Source organism: Mustela putorius, unplaced genomic scaffold (genome assembly GCF_011764305.1).
Source record: "Mustela putorius furo isolate JIRA1106 unplaced genomic scaffold, ASM1176430v1.1 tig00000224_pilon_pilon_pilon, whole genome shotgun sequence".
NCBI classification, from domain to species: domain Eukaryota; kingdom Metazoa; phylum Chordata; class Mammalia; order Carnivora; family Mustelidae; genus Mustela; species Mustela putorius.
In genome coordinates, this window is record NW_025421321.1 from 28131661 (window position 1) to 28151746 (window position 20086).

Genomic DNA, 20086 nt, shown 5'->3' on the forward strand with positions numbered 1-20086 from the left:
ATAAAAAAAACAAACCCAAAACTTTATTTATATCTTCTCAGATCCTATTAGTTAGCTCAATTGCCTAATTGTTATCGTTTTAAGAAAGACCAAGTCATTTTCTTGCTTCCATTCATTGCTGGTCTATTTGATGGGGCCCACAATGCCACATTCTCGTGTCTGCTTACTTTCTTCAGAAAGCGTTTTCTATCTCGCTCTGACGTGCAGCATCATGTACATGGTCCATTTCCCGCCCACGAATAGGAAATACGGCTGAACAGTCTCCCTGTAAGAGAGCAGAGAGGAGGATACTCATCTTGGCAATATTGCCCATTGGACTCTATGCTTGAGGCTGAGCATATTTGATTCTATATGAATTTGCTCTGGTTTTTCTTCTCTCTTGTCTTTCCTAGTGTCTTCATGCTTCCTTAGAATAAATTTTCCTACCTAAGATGGATCTCCCCTTTTCTCTCTTGACAATGCTGAGTAAATCAAGGTGTGGAATATTACCGATGCAACCCACTCTCTGAGAGGTATTGCTGGCTGAAGCCACGCTGTTCATATGCCCTTCTGTACCCAACTGTGGATAATAACAGAATTGATTTTACCGGAGGAAAGACAAAGGAATCTCAGGGCTGCTTTCTGCATTATTTTGTTCTCAGGTTATTCTGCTCTGAATGGTAAGATCTCTCACTAGAATATTGGGTCACATTTAGCTTCCTTTATAGCAAATCCCCTGTGGGGGAACTTCTGGCATTGGGCTGTGAGGTGTTACTGTTCTATGTCTGTGTGTGTGCGTACACACACACATGAGTGGTGGTCATATTGTAACATAAATAACTTTGTGTTTTCAAGTCCCCATGAATACCTTCTTCCTTTTTTTTAAATAATTATTAAGAAAGTAGATTTTAAGCTAGAGACTAAAAGTTGGCTTTCAGATACTGTGAAAGGGAGGGGTTTAAAGAACGTTTTTTAATAAATTGTATGATGACCATGAATAAGTCAACCTACACAATTATCAAGGCAATGCTGATAATAACCACTATAAATCGAGTGCTTAGTACATCTCGCGAATTTTGCACTTGCCTTAAGCTTATTAAGTCACTAATTTTTTTCAACTCCATTAAGTATGTATTACTACTATCCCTATTTTCCTGATGTAGAAACTGAGCCATAGACAGAAGTTTTACTTGTTGAAGCCACCAGTGGTGTAAGTGGCAGATCCAAGATTCAAACCAGGTGGCATTGGCTCCTGAGTCTTGATTCTTGAATACTGAATTTTCTACCTCATTGAGAGAAAAATCTACAGCTTCTCATACAGTGAGCATCCCATCAGCAAGATCTTTCACAAATAATTTAAGGAAATTCTGATGAAATAATGTGTAATGGTATTGATTTTATTCCTAATACCTTAATTGTGATACTTTCAACTACATTATCCCTTAATATTTAAACAACCCAACACTCTATCTTGAATAATGTAGAAAAGTCTGGGAAGTTAATAACATATAATGGTGGTTGCCTTTGAAAAAATTTCCAAATCTGGAGTGTTTTTTATATGATTCTTTATACTGTTACTTAGAATTTACATTTCTGTCTCACTTGACTTTGTGGATGATCCCTGATTCTTTTATGAAGGTGAGTAGGTACCTAGCCATCAAGGGTATGTCTGGAAAGCTCAGAGAATCAACTAGAAGCTCCAGTTTCTGCCTGTGCTTAAAGTGTGTACTACCAGATATGCATTCCAGGGCTGATCTCCACAATGAGATGTTTGTAGAGAAAGTTAGTGAATTTTTTTTAAAGATTTTATTTATCCATTTGATAGAGATCACAAGTAGTCAGAGAGGCACGTAGACAGAGAGAGAGGAAGGTAAGCAATCACAAGTAGGCAGAGAGGCAGGCAGAGAGAGAGGAGGAAGCAGGCTCCCTGCTGAGCAGAGAGCCCGATGTGGGGCTCAATCCCAGGACCCCAGGATCATGACCTGAGCCAAAGGCAGAGGCTCCAACCCACTGAGCCACCCAAGTGCCCCAAGTTAGTGAATGTTTAAGGGTCCATGCTCACAGCAACTTTCTGAGCATTGTTAACTTGAGCTCAATTTCTTTTAGCTCACTGCCCCAGAGTTGCCATGAACGCACTCGAGTCTTACAGACACACAGACAAAGAATGCTTTGGATGTTCTGGAATTCTGAAAGTTTGAGGAATAGTGGATTTTGTGTTTCATATGTTATCTGTTACCAGCTGATGATCACTTGCTTTTAGTTCGTATAGAATTAAGAATAGTGAATAGAATGTTCTGTTGGTCTTGTGCCCATATTACCCATTGGATTGCGTGAATAAGCATGAAATTACTGGTCAGGAATTTCAAATTAGTACCATTTAGCATAAATATAGAGCTTTTTGGAGCCCCCAAAGAATTCTCTATATCTAGCTCTGGTTCCAACCAAGTCTTCACTATTTGATCAATACATCAGATCAAGAATAAGTGGGCCCCAAAGTCACACCATCTTATCAAATAATTATCTTTAATTAATATAATTATTGATCATGTAGTAGAAGTCACTGTCTACATGATAGAAGGCTTTTAGGATTCCATGGGAATGCTTTACAACTTAATTATGTTTCCCTAGGAGATTATAACATAATTCAATTTATTTTCCCATGTGTTTCATCAATCATTATGTGAATAGAAGGAATATCAGAATCTCATTTCTATGTCAATTCTTGAAGAATTTCGACAAGTCATTTCAGTAGTGCAGAGCTGATTAGAAGAAGCAAGTTCCCTCCCACATGAGAATGAGCCCCTGTAGCACTGTGGTGCCAGTGCCACATTCTGTTGGTTTTGTAGTGTGTGATGAGACCGACGGCCAAAGCCTGTGATAGCTCATGTGTTCCAGCTTTTCCTAGCAGACCAAATTCAGACATATATAAAGCTTCCTTCCCAGATATGTGAGGAACTGTGTTCTTCTCTGAGCCTTGGTTTCCTTATCCGAGGAGGCAAGTGGAATCTAGGTTTCCCTTCCACTTGTAAAGATCAGTGCTCTAGTTTTGCTTGTGACTTAGCTCTTCCACTGTTTACAGTGTGCGTCACAAAGTTCAGTGTACTTCTGAATCACTGTGAATTATTAATTTCTGTTGAATCTTGTTAAAATGCAGACTCTGAGTCAGTACGTCCAGGTGGGACCTGGACCCCTGCCTTTCCAACGGGCTCCCAGGCGATGCTGAAGCCGCTGGTCCATGAACCACTCTTAGTAGCAAGGATCTAAATGATGCACAGAGACAAAGGAGGAAAGACGAGCTCTTTATCTTCCTTTGGGAACATATCCATTTGCTTTCCTCCCAGGGCTACGATTCTCGACAACTTTCTTCTGCAGATCGCTGTAGCATGCTTCCTCTTTCCTAGCTGTATATACGACACAGAACTGGGGCTTCGAGAAGACCGAGTGCATCCACACGGAGCACAAATCCCTTTGCCAAGAAGGAAACCACAGAGCTTATCAGGAAAGATGTGTGCCTGTAATGCCATCCATCCCCAGCATGCTGAAATATGAAATAAATGAGGTGGAGTTTAATTTTAGGCTCTACAAATTTGTAATGTGTTCATCATTCCTGCTGACATTTTGTATAGCAGGTGCAAGTAGGCAGACAGGTTTTGTGAGGAGAGCCGCATTGGAGTTCTGGTTAAATCGAGCACTCAGCCCCTCTTCTGTCCCTTCTCTCATCTTCTCCCGCAGCGATGAGAAAGAGACGCCGCTCGTCTTCGAGGGGTCCCTTCTGGAGATAAGCATCTCTTCTGCTTTCCAGGGGACAGGCTCTTTGGGGGATTTTCCCAAGCGGGACTGCAGACCGGCTTCCCAGCAGAGGGCGCACTGCCCCAGTGCGGCGGCCCCAGAGCAGTTCCTCCTCTTCTGGGGTTGACTTCTCTCCCCAGTGGGCTGGTCAGGGATCCTGGAGGGTCAGAAGTGGGCTTCCCGAAGAGAGGAGATGAAGACTCTTGTAAGGGAGAGAATCAAATCAAATCATTTCCGATCTGAATCAGTGACTTTTAAAATGAAAGGTCTAGTTGGCTACTGCTAATGGGCAGCTTTTCGTAATTCTCCGCTCATAGAAGACGAACTCCCCTTTCTTAAAGCTTCTCTGAACCTTGCATTGTCCGGCATTTGTATCTTTCACGTTAATGAGAGCTAAATAAGAATTATATAGAGAATTTTAATAATTCTCACTGGACAGTTAATTAAGCAGTGAGAAGTCTTTAGAACTGTTACTCTTTCTGCCTTTTGCAGACAAGTGCTTCCACAGATTCCAACGAAAGAGGTCACATTTATACACATATATAAAATGATGTGTGGGTTAGTAATTTTTCTCGGTAACAAATGACCTCCCTAACGAGCTGAAATAGGGAAGTTAAAATCCACCTTTTGTGGCCCACTTTCCCTGAACTCTACTCTCCACTTTTCCTCCAACTTTTTTTGGACAGGAAATGAATTCCCTCTACCTTTTGGGGTTGGGGGGTGTGGGCTTAAATGTGTTGATCTCAAGTTTTCCAAACGTGTTGTTCCTCTGTAAATCATGCGGGCACAACCCAGCCTAGTCATTCATTACAGATTCTTTTCTTTTCTTTTCTTTTCTTTCTTTCTTTCTTTCTTTCTTTTTTTTAAACAACTTCTGTTTTTCTTCATTTTTGATGGATCCTACCATAAACTTCAGCTAGAGTGCAGACGACCATAACATTACTCTCACATAGAGGGTATTTTATTAAGTCCAGCAGTTAAAAATGTACAAAGTTCCTTGTAATAATCCATCCATTCTGTTCTCGCCTGATTCTTGGAGTAAGCCTGCACAATTATTCAAATCCCAGCTTTTAGCTACAGCATACACCTCGCCATGGGGCTATGCCTCTGTAATCTTGCTTTGGTCTTGCATGTCAAATGGAATTAACTCCCATAAGAAATGTGTGCGAAGACAACCCAAAGTGTCTAATCCTGCTGCTGTCTTAAATTTCTGAAACTCTGAGCTGTCATCTTTTTCTATTGCTTTGTTGAAGTTCTCACTTATGCTTCAGTCCATCCAAAGCTGGAGTTTAGGAAAATTTGCATTTTTATATATTTTTTCAGTTATGCTCTCCCTTGGCCTTTTCACATGTTCTCTTTGTAGAAGGATTTTTTTTTCCCTTCCTTCAAATTCCAAGTCCATTTTATACACAGTGGAATTTCAATGAGAGGTGAATTCACTTTTTTTTTTCTTTTTCCCCTGGGAGTACACAACTTGAAATGCAGACAACACTAGTTGAAGATTCACAAGCCAAATCCAAACAGATCTGGGCTCGTGCGCACACGTGCGCACGCGCGCGTGTGTGTGTGTCTGGGTGTGTGCGTGTGTGCATCTGTGTGTATGAATGTGTCTCAGAATATTGAATGAGAGAGAGGAGAGAAGGAATAATGATATCATTATTATTATACTTTAACCACTCACCTAGCTAATCACAAAAACTAATTCTATCTCGATTGAATCTCAAACTGCATCATCTCCCTCATGAATAAAATGGTTGGTGAAATGAGCCTGGTGAGTCTACTTGGAGGTTGTATTAAGAGTAGATTCGCTCAATGAGTAATTTCGCACTCTTCCTTCTCTAGGGGGCGTTTCAAAATCGTGATGCCAAGAGTGTCCTCTTCCTTCTTCACCATACCCTGGACTCCATTTGCCACCTCCTGCTCTTCGTAGACATGAGGAATCTGAGAAAACATTCACTATCTGGAATGCAGAACAAACCCTTCATAAATATTTGGTAAAGCCCTTTGGGTGAGTAAGAACAGCTTGTTCTATTCTTTCTGAATGACTTACCCTGTTGCCTCCATTTACAAATTGTATCATTCAATCTGGAAATGAAAGCTGCCCAGCTTTTAGTAAACTTTCCCCGCAGCCTGTGTGTTCAGTCTGATGATTACACGTGGTACCTATTTTTAAATCACCAGTTATTCAGCATGGGTTTTCGGAGGTGTCTTGACTAAGTGAGGTGTGGAAGGGTGAAATTGTAACTTGGTGTGGTGGATATTTAATAAGTGGTAAACCACAGCATTCTCCATTTGGAAGTTAATTAAGGCCACTAGCTGACCGGGCTTGTGCAGAAAACATGTTCATGGTTTAACCATGGAAACAGTCACAACAACGCTCAGCTAAAAATAAATGGCCTTAAGAGACATTTTCACTGATCACTCCCGAATGCCTATTTTTTTTTTTTAATAAGGAATTGTCACACTTTTGAGGTAACACCCAGTAGCACCAGCTCCTTCAGAGAAGTTTTGCTTCTGCCTGGCTAGTGGAAATCAAAGTGAAGAGTGACTCGTGGGCACAGCCGCATGACCAGACCGTGTTTTTAATGCTATGTGCACAAATGTCTCTTCGAAGGTACTCATCTGTTCTGTTCTCTTGAACCCCTTTGCCTAGTTAAGAATGGCCTTTTATATGTGGATGCAACTAGTTTTGGCATAAGATAAGTGAACTCTCTAGCATCAGATAGCTTATTTTACCCAAATTGGGTTTGAGTTTGTTGAAGAGCCCTCCTCTAGTGACAGATAATATAATATGAATTGTGTTTCTGGGTGCTCGTTGTTTCTTCATGATGAAAGTACTGGAATAAGATGATATATTTTACTGTACAATATATTACTTGGGCTAATAGGATTGAAAAAGCACATTAAATGTAAATGTCCTTTCAGCATCTGGATGGTGAAGTTAGATTGTCTTATCAAATGTCTTGATGCTGTTCTAGGATCCAGCATTATTTAGGGAAGCTGAAATAGGTGACAGCCACAAATCAGGTGACTCTGATGAAGGTGTAGCTTAGGTGAAGTGGTACCAAGGAGGCCAAAGTGCCTCTGAGGCTTCGTTAGCCTCCTTGGTTCCGAGTTGTTTTTAATGGAACTATAAGGATTCTGTTTTAAATCACTCTGGTAATGGACACACTGTACTCTTGGTCTCTGAATCCTTCCATGTGATTTTAAAGAACTTTTTTTTTTTCCTTTAAGGATTTTATTTATTTGAGAGAGAAAGAGTGAGCACAAGCAGGGGGAGCAGCAGGCAGAGGGAGAGTGATACGCGGGCTCCCTGCTGAGCAAGGAGCCTGACATGGGACTCCATCTCAGGACCCTGAGATCATGACCTGAGCCCAAGGCAGTCGCTTAACCGACTGAGGCATCCGGGTGCCCCATGTGATTTTAAACTATCTTACCGACATTGGAGCATATTGGGAACAGGCACTACACTAATTCATCTGCCTTCCCGTGCATCCACAGTCTAGTGGGTCTCTCTGGGCACCTCTTGAGCAGAATTTTGAGCTCAAATGACACTTCGTCTTTGGCAGGACTTGGTAGAGGAAAGAAAGGCACAATGGAACAAATATTCTTACCACCTTCCAAGATCGGTACCTTGTATGTTGCATACACCATTGTGTAAGCAAATAGAGATCATATCGTATTCTGAGGGCCATAGAAATTCAGGTCTAGATTTAAAACATCTTCCTGTTTCTCCTGCGCATATCTACATCAGAATATTCTGTACAAACTGATCTGGGGTTGCCATCCCTACAAATTCTCACTTGTGGCTCTTTTAAGCCTCAGATGAGCCAGCAGACGTCAATCTCTGCCAATATCGGTTGAGTTTTTCAGGCTCCATTTTCCTCTTTGGCTACTTTACATGAATACAATTTTGTTGGTTTGTGCCTCCTCCTTCCCACTCTCCTTTCATTTTTGTTATTTGTTCTAATTTAATTTGAAATGCCCAGCATCTGACTGTAATCAGGTGAGGAGGCTCGGGAGACTTCCAGCAAGAGCAGATCTCCTGAAAAGGGTCTTTTGGACACAACAGAATGAGCCTTTATTTATTATCTCAGGGATAACAAAACCGGGAGAGAGCAAGACGGCGTGGCGGCTGTCCTTTCAAGCAGCAGCAACTTAGCGAAACACTCCTGTCCCTAGGGTGTGAACAGACCGCCCCTTGGCTCAAAGTCATCCTGCTGTCCCTGGCTGCTGGTTCTCTAGGCCAACAAAAACAAGCATAACAAAACATACAGAAAAAGTGTCAACAGAAACCCCTCTCTTAGAGCCTGGCTTTTGGAAGTAGACTGGATTTGCAGTCCGCACAAAGGCTCTGGGCAAGGTTTCGTTGGCAGTGGCCCATACTTGACGCTGTGACTCCTGTCCGTGAGGTCGGGGCACGTGGCTGATTAGGCACATGTGATCTAGTTCTCCTGTGATTCCCTAATGAAAAACCTCAGTTTCCCCATGCACCGAATGAAGACTATTGAAGAGCTGGACTTTGCCAAGAATGATGTGGGCTTAAATTCTAGCTTTATAACCCTCAGTTTCTTTTTTAGTAAACTGGGCACAGCAATATTTCTCTTCCTGATTGTGGTAATCAAGTGAAATACAGGGATGTATTATCATTGTGAAAAATACTAAAATGTTTATAGCAATGCGAAGTTTGGTGTGTAGAGCCAAGGAAACCAGGCTGTGCGCGTGCTTGAGAAATGGGGAAGCACTGCAGAAGTACAAGATATTATCCTCCTTAGCAGTATTACCTTCAAAATAGTAGGTCATTTTTCTCCATGCCAGGAGCGGGTGGTGATCCTCATCCCAAAATCAGGCCTGGATCTACCATAGGCAGAGGCTCTTCCGCTCTCTTGCAAAGAGGAGACAACTTATGTCTGCCCCTTCCCTTCACAGAAACGTTGCAGAACAGCTCAGTTAGGAGGGATGGAAGGCAGCATCCCTTGGGTTCTTCATGCCACAGATATTACAGATAAGCAATTATCTCGGGTATTTAATGTTCATGTGTTGTGGGTTTTTGGGGAGGGTTGAGAAAAAGTCAAAAGTTCATGACAGCCTGTGGTTCAGTTCCAGCAGGAGAGAAGCATGATGAAGTGAGACACGGACAGCTCTAACCTGTCAGGCCAGAACCTGTGTCCAGCTGCATGATCTCTCCAGGAGGTGGCTATTTTAACTTTTCTGGATTTTTGGTCAAAGCAGGTACTTCATCCTGTCATGTAATCTGCCTAAGACTTGTATGTATAAAGAGAGACAATGAAACCCTTTAGAAAGCAGAGATAGAACAAAGGAAGGATGAAAAGAAATGATAAAATCTATGGTCCAGGAGTATTTGGTCCCTTCGTCCCTAGCATTTAACCCAGAGGCTGTTTTTTTTGTTTTGTTCTGTTTTGTTTTGTGTTTTTGTTTTTATGTTTCCTGATTGAGAATAGTTGTAGGAGACTGTGACTATGCCGCCCCCCCCACCTTAAGTTAACACTCCACTCCCTTAAACCTATGCAGAACCTATCATAGTGTCACATACAGAGTGGGTGCCCAGTGCTTTGTGGTACTAGAGAAATTCGCCAGAATGTTCCACACTCACCGATAAAGTGGAAGGCCCTGGAAGTGTTGACAACATCTAGATGATGGACAGAATACAATGGAGTCTGTTTCTGGCAGTCTGTGGACTAAATGAATCATTGAGCCTTTTTCCTTTTTTAAGGAAAGGAGTGGCCATGTTCTGAAGCCTGGACCTCAACCAGAATTGCCTGGCATCTGGGCATTCCCCAGCTGCTTTTAACGCACACCCACAAGCCTACCTAGGTGGGGAAGGGAAGTGGAGAAGCAGAAAGCAGAAGCTGCTTAAACCCCGCAAGCCTTCATGTCCTCATCTGTAAAATGGGCTGGAGCTTTTGGAGTCTCAAAATTGTAGGAAATGAATGAAATAATGTAGGTTAAACCATCTCCCAGTGGCTGGCTTAGCGGAAGCCTTCCACAAAAGGGAGCAATTTTTATTAGGAGGAAGCATATAACTCTTATCTTTGAAAAGAGCCCCTTCTCTCTCCCTGCCTCCTCCTTCAAGCCTTTGAGGCATTTCTGTAGTAATTGGCTGCTGGGGCTTGGCATCTATCTGTAGAGAAATACATTTTTTGTGAAAGGGCTCTGAGGTGGTGGTGTGAGGCGTTTATTAGTGATCTAAGGCAACAGAAGTTGCCTCTGGTTTTTATTGACGGTTTCTAGCTAGAGGCACAGAAATGCACAGGCACTAAAGGGTGAGTTACTGTTGGTTGCTCCTCTCTGGACCAGCAGGGACTTGGCAAGCTCTTGGAGGACAGAGTGTCTTGCATCAATCAACAGTGACCCCTCTGGCTGAATATGTACAGGCATAAAGAGGCTCCTAAATTAGCCTCTGTTCTCCTTAGCTGGGTGTTTAGAAGATGAAATGCAATCCCTGGAGTGGGAGGAAGTGTGTGGTAGAGGACTGAGCCCTACTCTGAAATTCAGGCTGACCCCTCCTGCCCAAAACAAATCTGATGTGGTTTTATTTTCTATGGGCCTATTAAAGTATATATATATATTTAATACTCCAACAGCGTGGGAGAAAACAAAGGGAATGGAAGATCCAGGGATAGAAAGGAATAGAAGATCCGGGGATAGAAGGGAATGGGCAGAGGGGATGATACCAAGAACTACTTGTCTGATGAATGAATTAAAATGGAGCAGGGGTGGCTTAGGACTGACTAAAGCATTTTTCCCAGCTGTGTTTTGATGACACAGACTTACCCTCTGGTCAGGCCCAGGAGGTGTGGTAGTAAGCCCACTGGTCAATTTTTAATACCACCCAGAAAATTTTCATGTGTGTATTGAAAATTTCAGTGAGTATTGATTTACCTAAGACTGCTAAAGAGCTGGCTGAAGCCCATAAAACCAGGAGTCATGTAGGAGTCACATTTCTAGGGTATGGTGAGGGTGTTCTAGAAACAGTGCTCTTATTCCTAAAAAATGTCAACATATACTACAAGGGGTCTTATTCTCCCTCCTCTCTAGTTATAATTTCTCCTTTTGTCAAAAAAGGGAAGAAAAAGAAGGACTCTCCAGGTAAAAGCACAACGTTGTGCCTCACGTTTTCTAGGTTTTTTATAAGGTTCAATAATATTCATTCCAAAGCCTGTTTGAGAGCCATTAGTATTCAGAAAGGCTGGTGACCAAATAGTAAATCCATGAACTCAACATTATTTTTGTGTTATGAAATTTCCATTGCTTACTTTCTATGAGCGGTGAGACCGTATATTGAATCCTGTCCCAGATGCATAGGTCACAAAACTACACCCTGGGCCCTGAAGCCATCCCAGAAACAACCAAGCCAGAAAGTATGGCCAACTCACCACAAACCCAGGCCTGCTGCTGCCTAAGTGAACTATGGAGGCTCCCTCCACGTCTGCTCACACGCACACTGGTCACCACCACACATGCTTGCACTGTGAAGAACTATGAGAAGTATTTCTTTCTCAGAATCACCAGACCATCTCAGGATCACCTTCCTTGAGGGGGCATACATTGTAGACCTCAGAGGCTGGTGGTGGTCTGGATACACATGAGGATTCCCTTCTTAATAACAATGGTTCACACCTACGGAGTCCTTAGTAAGGCCAGATGCTGTTCACATCACGCTTCCCATATATCAGTGCATTTAAATCTCTCAAGAACCCTATGAACCTGGTCCTATTATAATCCCCACGTATGATGAGGAGTTTAAGGCAAAGAGCTTGCATGATTTCTCCAAGGTTGTAGAACTAACAAGTGGCCGAGCTGGGATGTGAATGAGGCTGTCTGACTCTGCATCGTATCCTCTTCACCACGAAAGCAGACTTACTCCACCCTATGTTTGCACCAGAAAACCTGGACAGGGAAGATAGACTCTACGTCCACAAATTATTCCTCTTTTCATCTGGGAGAGAGGGATACTAAGGACATCCAAATTTGGGGAATATTCTTAGAATTTGTTTTCTGGGATCTATAGGTCCTCCCTCTTAAACAAATATAAAACCCCAAATTCAAGAGACAGTTTCCAGATTCAAAGTTGTCCGAGTCAAGACTCCGTTCTAGGACCACTCTTAACGATATAGATGGCCTCAGGATTCACACGAGGAGATCAATAGCTCTGAGACCAATACTTTGGACTCTGCTGAAGGAGGTCCATTGTGATTAGCGGCAAATGAGACAGAAAAACACCAGCTTGAAGGTGTGTACCATGTTATCACAGGTGTGGGATTAACTTGTAGAAATTGTGAGCATTCAAGAATGCCACACAGTGACTCCATTTACTTCTTTTTGCAAACTAATTCAGGAAGGACCTTTGAAATTTATTTTACGCAAAGATACAACTTAGTTCCACTTGTACCTCCTCCCCTCTCCCCCGGACTCCCCTGCTTCCCACCACCAATGCCACCATACATGTTTAAAGTCCTTTAAAGTTTTCAAAGTGCTTTCATATACATACTCCATTCTTTATGTCAGATCAGGGCAAAATTTTATTGCATTTGGCCAAAGGCCATGTTGAAACTTTAAGAGAAAAAAGGACATACAACATGACCTTTGAAATAAAGGGATTACAACAGAGCAAAGTTAAAGTTAGAGAGAATTTTATATAGAAAGAAATATATATATATAATTTATATAGAAAGAAATATATATATCTACATCTATGTATAGATATAGATATATAAAACAGACTGACCAAACACTTCACGTTTTTTTTTTTTTTTTAACAGTTCGGTTTAGACAAAACAACTAGAAGATGTAAACAAATTATTTAAAAATAGCATTTATCTATCTTTGATTTTAAACAGCTAATACATGCTCATGACAGAAAAATTGAGGTATGTGAAAGTGAAAAATCAAAAATATAAACACCATAATCTCATTATGTATAAAAAATGATTATGTTTAGAGTACAATCCTCTAGTTTTATATTACACACACACACACACACACACACACACACAATGGAGTTGAAATTTTCTTCATCTTCATGCTACGCTCAGATATGCAGAAAATAAAGGCCGCCCTTTAATTTCTAAAAACTCTGATCTGGCCCATGTAATTCCACTTCACTGAATGGTAAAAACAACTTATTATCCATTAGCAATGTTTCAGTCACTTCTGGTGTGTAGGTCTCCTTTCATTTTAACATTCAATCCATTCAAAGTTATGATGGTTTATATAGAGTGTTCTTTGAAAGACTTAGTCTCTCGAGGAAAATGCTCAGTCTTTCAGATTCTCCTCTGACTGCCCCCTCCCTCTGTTCCTCAAGATGATGTCCTGGTGTCTGAGAAACAAGGCTAAAGTTAATACAGTCTTCAGCTTAGAATGAAATACGAAAAGGCAGAGAAGGCCACCCTTCTGAGATGACTGATATCAGAAAAGCTCCTGACTCCAGCCCAGGGTGCATGGCTTGCCAATCAAGGGCAACACCTTTGAAGTGCACGTTTCTGCACAGCTTTCCTGACCCTCAGGTACATGCCTGCTGAGGGGCTTGATTAGAGGCAGAGGAAAGAGGTGCTTGAGTCCTTGTCCTGTGTCTGGTCCTGCAGCTCTCCATGGCGAGGTCTCTCCTCAGACTGGCTGCTCTTTGCCCTGCGGGTGTCTACAGCAGGTTTGAACGTCAGTACTCCCAGATGACCCCCAGAGAACCCCAGTTTTGGTTGATGCTTTTGGAGTCTATGCTATATACTGTAGCCAGCCTCTGTCCTGGAACGTCCTCTCCCAGTATCTGCTGGGAAGGCACCAGACTCCCCCACCACAGGGAGCCGGAGGCTCAGCCCACAGGGCTCAACAAAGCTGTTCTGAGTCCTCTCTGAAGAACATTAACAATCTTCTGGGTCTTGTCCAGGCTACATGGGAAGTGGGAACAGCTTATAGAATGTAAATTCTCTGCCTTCCTCTTCCTACCTAGGCAACACCACTGGATTCCTTTTCTGTGGTCATCTAATCTAATCAACATTGTGCATCTAATTGAGATCATTTCAGCTTCTACCTGAGTTAGAACTGTTAAATTAATGGAAGGTGAGAGGAATAAAGGGCGAGGTTTTAAGAGACTTCTGTCAAATTTACAATGTGTATTCTATGTCTCATCCCAAGTTCATCCATTTTCCCCCGAAGAACTTGAACCTCTGTGGAAGTGTTTGAGTGCTGCACCTCCTGAATCCAGAAGCATTTTCAAGGGAATCATCTGCTTCAGTGTTTTTGGCTTCTGCTAAGTTTATGTTTGTCATCTAGAACAGCTTTTGGTGAAAACTCACAGCATTCTATACAGAACCAATTTTAGCCGAAAGTTTGCATTTCCTCTCAAATTCTCACTTCTTTCTTTTTAAAAATAATTAGTGCTTTTTGCAATTGTTATGAAATTTGAACAGTAGCCTTTTGAAACTTATACAGAACGAAACAGCAGAATCTTCAACATTGAAAAGATAAGAGGTTTTCTTCTGGTTAATTAAAGGAGAAAGAATTATGGAACTTTATAGCTGTTTAATTATGTCATTAACGTGAGGGTTGGCTAGCAATGGGGGGAGAGACTGCCATGGGCCACCCTGTAGAATGAGCCTGATCTTTTCAGGGCTCTGTCAGTGCTCAGACGGTGACTTGCTGCATTTTTGAACGATTGTTAACTAGACAGACACATTCGTTAGAAAGATATTTAATAACTTCATTAAAATGACATCAGTACATATTTTCCTAATAGTTTTTGTTGTTGTTGCTGTTGTTGTTAGAAGTGTTAAACATGGACAGGTCACCTCTGAATATTAAAAGCTAGAAGTGAAAATTTTCCTTCAATGGGGTCAGCAGTGTGGTTAGGCACACTTCCGGACACGTACGTCAGATAGAAAAAACAATGGTACCTTTGGCATACTGATCCTCGATGGTACTTTTTTATTTATTTATTTACTTTATAAATCAGTATTACTTATTTAATCCTATTACCATGGCCTTTATTTTCCCTCATTTAATCTTCTCGACAAACCTATGAGGTAGGTTTATTATACCTGTTTTATAGACAATGGCAACTGGGCCTCAGAGACATTAACTAACCTGCCCTACATCCTATAGCTAATGTGTGGGATTTTGTCTAGGCATTAATGACTAAAAGACCATATTCTTAGCTACTCTGATGCACTACCTCCTTTCCCTACACTCTCCTACCACATTTGTTATGAAGCTCAAATATAACCAGGCATGTAAATACATAAACTATTTTCAACCAGGCAAATTCTTTTCAAGGTATTTTCCCCTCTCTATGTTGTTAAGTTTTTGTATCTTTGCAATGTTGATAAAAATATGTAAAGGAAGACAATGGAAAATAACAATTTCTGACATGCATTGATGATTATAAAAAACTAAAAAGAAGAAAGGATATAATGACTTCTGCCTGCTTGCACCATTTTTTGATTTGCCTTTGGTTTCTGTCAGAAGAATAATGAAATTATTTATAGTTTGTGCATTAGAATTTGTGGTTGGGAGGGAATTACCTAGGATTTTCCCTGATTTGTATCACAATTAATAAAGAAATGTGATCGAACTCCTTCCTATTAATGCTATCCCTCAAAAGAAAAGTTGTCTCGGAAATTACATGCTCTCTGGGAGATATGCTCTCCTACTAAAATATCTTCTTTGAAAAAGACATAGACATACACGAGAAACAATTTTTTTTTTCAGAAAGTATTAGAATAAGATTTGCTGTTAGAACAATAAATCTGTGTAGCCTTCCAGGAAGGTCGGAGTAGAAGTTAGAGCAGAGTGATACAGAGAGAAGGAAAGGTAAATATCAAAGAAGACTAACTCTTCCATGTCATTGGCACAATTTCATTCTGAGAAACACAAAACATGAAAAAATAGAAAGCAAACATGAAACGAACCTTTGGGGGGATAGACATTTACTTCACAAATTCAATTAACCAAACGTTTTCCAGCTCTCTTCAAAATGCCCTCCGCTAAGTCAGAAAACTTTTAAATTGACGACATAAACTCTTGACCCCTTGCCCTCAGGCGCCTTATCTTGTCTAATCAATCGACCCACAAGAATTGTTTTTGAGTTTCTATGAAGTGTTCCAGACTCTGGTGATCCCTGGTCTCTTCCTACCCTCATCTTGGCAGACCAAGTTCCATCCTGGTTTCTCCTTTTTTATACAATTTGGTCTTCTTTTTACATTCTAGGCTTTCTTCGTTTACTTTTTCATCTCTCTTTACAGATTCCCAGTGCCATTCCAAGAAAAAATAAATAAATAAAGGCACTTTCAACAAGTAAACAAAACTGCTTCGATCAATAGATTTTTGCTATGCCCTCTCCCAGAATAATTGTTGTTTTTTGTTTCCTTGCCATTTTTTTTTTTGTTTCTTTGCTATTTTTTCATGTTCCTTGAAATTGTGGTAAAGTATGTATGGTATATACCAGGAGAGAATCTTCTAGGACTCTGCAAACTTTTTTCCCCCTCTTCCATTAGTACTAAAGTGTATATCTGGTCAACCCGTATACTGGTATTTACTTTCTTATATGGAGCCACCTTTCCTATAAGCATAAACAAAAACATGTTTGGGATCATTTCTTTCACATCATGATCTCCCTGCTGTATCTCCTCTTCTATTTCAAGTCCCACTCTCTGTTGGTCCCTCAGTATCACTGAGATGCCCTACTTTTGTGTTCTTATGATACATTGTTCAGTTGCAGCATTTACTCTAAAACAACATCATCCAACTATTTGCCTTCCTTCTCCAATAGACACCTCGGTGGCAAGAACTGTATCTGACTTATGTATCCCCAAGACTTAGCACAGGATGTCGTCCATGGAAGAGGCTGGGTGACAATAGATGGAAACTAAACTGTTCAGTAGAATTACGGCATGAACTGAAGGGTGGGATATTTGGGCTAAGGGAAAGGATTGCTAAGGAAGAATAAGAAAGTAATATGAGTTGATTTGGAGATTATAAAAAGCTAAAAACCAAGTTCTGTTCATATCTGCGGAGTTCTTCACTTTTCATCGGTGGAAAGAGGAGAAAGTACTTTGCTTGATGCACAGGCATAATCTAGCTCCTCCCAAGTTAGAGTTTCCAGCAGAGTGAAGAACTAAGCACAGGCCTGCATTATTCGCTGATGTCATCTTAACGTCTTCCATAACTAAGTAGACTATAAGAAGCTTCTCTGAGCTCTGAAAGTTGGTTCTTTTTAACATACAGGTATCGGGAGCCCACTTTGTGCTACAACTGAGGATATAAAGACAACTGGGACATTGTCTCATAATAATTCCCTTTTCTCAACCAAATTAGCTATTCTCATCACTACAGCTGTCTCTATGTCAGACGTTCATAACATCACTGGAGGAGATCTCTAGTCCTTTCTTGTGCAGAACTCCAAATGGCTTCTTTTCCTATAAGTACACCATTCTTCTCTGCTCACTGCCAATTTCACCTTAAGTTTTCAGTAAATGAGATAGCCTACTCGGGTTCCAATAGTTAGTGTTAAATTGGTAGTTTCTTGGGGCGCCTGGGTGGCTCATTCGGTTAAACATCTGCCTTTGGCTCAGGTCATGATCTCAGGGTCCTGGGATTGAACCCCCCACTAAACAGGGAATCTGTTTAGCATCTTCGAGGTTTTGTTTGGTGAAATTCTGAGATACTTATAACCAACTTGGCACATAACCCCACTCCCTGTGGTTGTGAGTATGCCCCCACTGAAGGTCATTCTTCACCCTGATGGCTCAGGAACTTCTCAAGGGCATGGACTACACCTCCAGGATTTAGATCCCAGATGACCACCTCATCCAGAGCGCCACTCCCACTAAATTATTGCAGCAGTAGGTTTTGTCAAGTGTTTTGTTACTATTACAATACGGATTGTCATTTTTTCCCAGCTTCTTATTATAGTTTTTTATCATTACTTCTCTACTTACTACATGACCCCAAACCAAATGATGCATATTTTAAAAGATTTTTGACAGCAGAACGCCATTTCTGGTATAATTTCTTTCTTTCTTTCTTTTAATATTTACCTTTTTTTTTAAGATTTAATTTATTAATTTGACAGTGAGAGATCACAAGTAGGCAGAGAGAGAGAGAGAGAGGAGGAAGCAGGCTCCCTGCCAAGCAGAGAGCCTGATTCAGGACTCGATCCCAGGACCCTGAGATCATGACCTGAGTCGAAGGCAGAAGCTTAACCCACTGAGCCACCCAGGCACCCAATTTCTGGTATAATTTTTATGTTAATTAGTAAATGCCACATTAATGATGAATGATAAGCCTCATACTCAAACCCAAATATCAGAGGCTCAAACAAGTGTTTATTTTCTTGTTAATGGTCCCATGGGTTGGCTGAAACAGCACTACTTTAGGTCATGGGGAGTTTGATTCTAAGCTTCTGAGTAGATTCAGTTTTGTTCTAACAGTGTCTTCATTCTTCTTCAAAAAATAACTATTTATGACATACTTTTCTTTTAGGGAATAGTAAGAGCACCAGGACACCAGCAAGACAGACAGCATGTTTAAACTCTCTGTTCTTATCAAGTCTGCCAACATTTAATTAACCAGTGCAAGTTAGTCACATGGCTAATCCTAATGTCAGTTGGGTGGGGGTCATTTTCTATCTGTAGTTACATGGCATTTGTATCACAGCAGGATGGGAATCAAGAATTGAGAACAGTTCAGTCTAGCACACATGCCAACAAGAAAATATCAACTAGTATAAAGGCTGTTAAGAAAATAAAGCAGAGTCATGTTTAGAGAATGCCCAGAAAACTGTGAAGAATAGTTCTTGGAGATGACATTTACACTGAGGCTGAATGTCTTCCAGCCTGAGGCAATAGATGGTGTAAAGACCCGGATGCAGGGATGGGCCAAAGGTGATGGGGAAACTGAAATAAGACCATGGGGAGGATGGTAGGCGATGAAATCAACGAAGCAGGTAAAGGCCAGGTTATCTAGACCTCTGTTATAATTACTATTACATGCAATATCATTCTGGATATTTCAGAGGATTATTTACCAAATGCGGAAAAACAACTGTGAGTTTTCCTGGTTGTCATGATAACCCATGAGTTCAACCATTCTGGATGTTCTTATACAAATTGAATTGTATAATCACTTCCAAATAATTTGCCCTTTTGCTGGTTCTTTATAAGCTACAAAAGTGTCGGCCTCCTAAGTTTTTTCAGTCAGAATCCCTGAAGATACAAAGGATTCCTGGCCAGGGAGGGACCTGCTAAAACACTTAGAGAAAACGGAGGCCTCTGAACCTGCTTGGAATCTTAACAACTGCAGGTACTTATTCCCCCCTGAGCTTCTTAGCGCTAAATGGAGGTATAAAGGCATTGGAGTCTCCTTTTTCCCCTTACTCTCGCTCTTGGGAAAAACCTCTTATCCTGTTGCTCCCCAGAGGGTCTTCTAGATCTAAAATAACAACAACTTCGATTGCTGGGGACATCTCCTCCTGGGAAATTGACATGCTGGCACTCTGGATGGGGTGGTCATCTGGGATGTAAACCCTGGAGGTGTAGCCCATGCCCTTGAGAAGTTCCTGAGTGATCAGGGTAAAAAATGACCTTCAATGGGGGCATACTCACAACCACAGAGAGTGGGGTTAAGTGCCCAGTTGGTTATAAGTATCTCAGAATTTCACTAAATGAAACCTTGAATATGCTAAACTTTCAAATGCCCAAAATCACGAGGTCTTGAGTACTTTCTAGAAATGACCCGTTGGGTCTTTGTGCCGTGAGAAGACTTTTGTTAAAAATTGGTGTTTAATTACCATATTTTCTTTTGTCTTCGTCTTTCTATAGACTTGAGGAAAAGAGAACTATTCTCTTTTCAAATACATGAAAAAAAAGCAAATGAAAACCAGAGACAGGGAGAAACTACCGCTGTTCCTGGGTTATAATGACACCTCCACAGGTGTGCCCTTGACTTCCATTAAGAATGGCCAGCTAGGGCACCTGGGTGGCTCTGTGGGTTAAGCCGCTGCCTTCGGCTCAGGTCATGATCTCAGGGTCTTGGGATCGAGTCCCGCATCGTGCTCTTGCTCAGCAGGGAGCCTGCTTCTCTCTCTCTCTCTGCCTGCCTCTCTGACTACTTGTGATTTCTCTCTGTCAAATAAATAAATAAAATCTTTAAAAAAAAAAAAAAAAAAGAATGGCCAGCTAAACAGGTAAAATACACAGCTGTAAATTTTCACCACAGTATCTTTTAGCAAGAAAGGGGCCGTGTCTAGATGAATCACAATATGTTGGCTGGCGGAGCTCAGACACAATAACATGGTTTTTCAGGA

General features: G+C 41.2%; 1 long non-coding RNA gene across 1 annotated transcript in view; it reads left to right on the top strand.

Moving 5' to 3' along the window:
• The window catches only part of LOC101687561, a 507478-nt gene extending 498409 nt beyond the window's left edge, over positions 1-9069 (top strand). The window contains exons 4-6 of the long non-coding RNA XR_006606038.1: positions 5611-5776; positions 6222-6382; positions 8869-9069. This is a non-coding gene — a long non-coding RNA (uncharacterized LOC101687561). The remainder of the gene's footprint in view (positions 1-5610; positions 5777-6221; positions 6383-8868) is intronic.
• The last annotated feature ends 11017 nt before the right edge of the window (positions 9070-20086 follow it).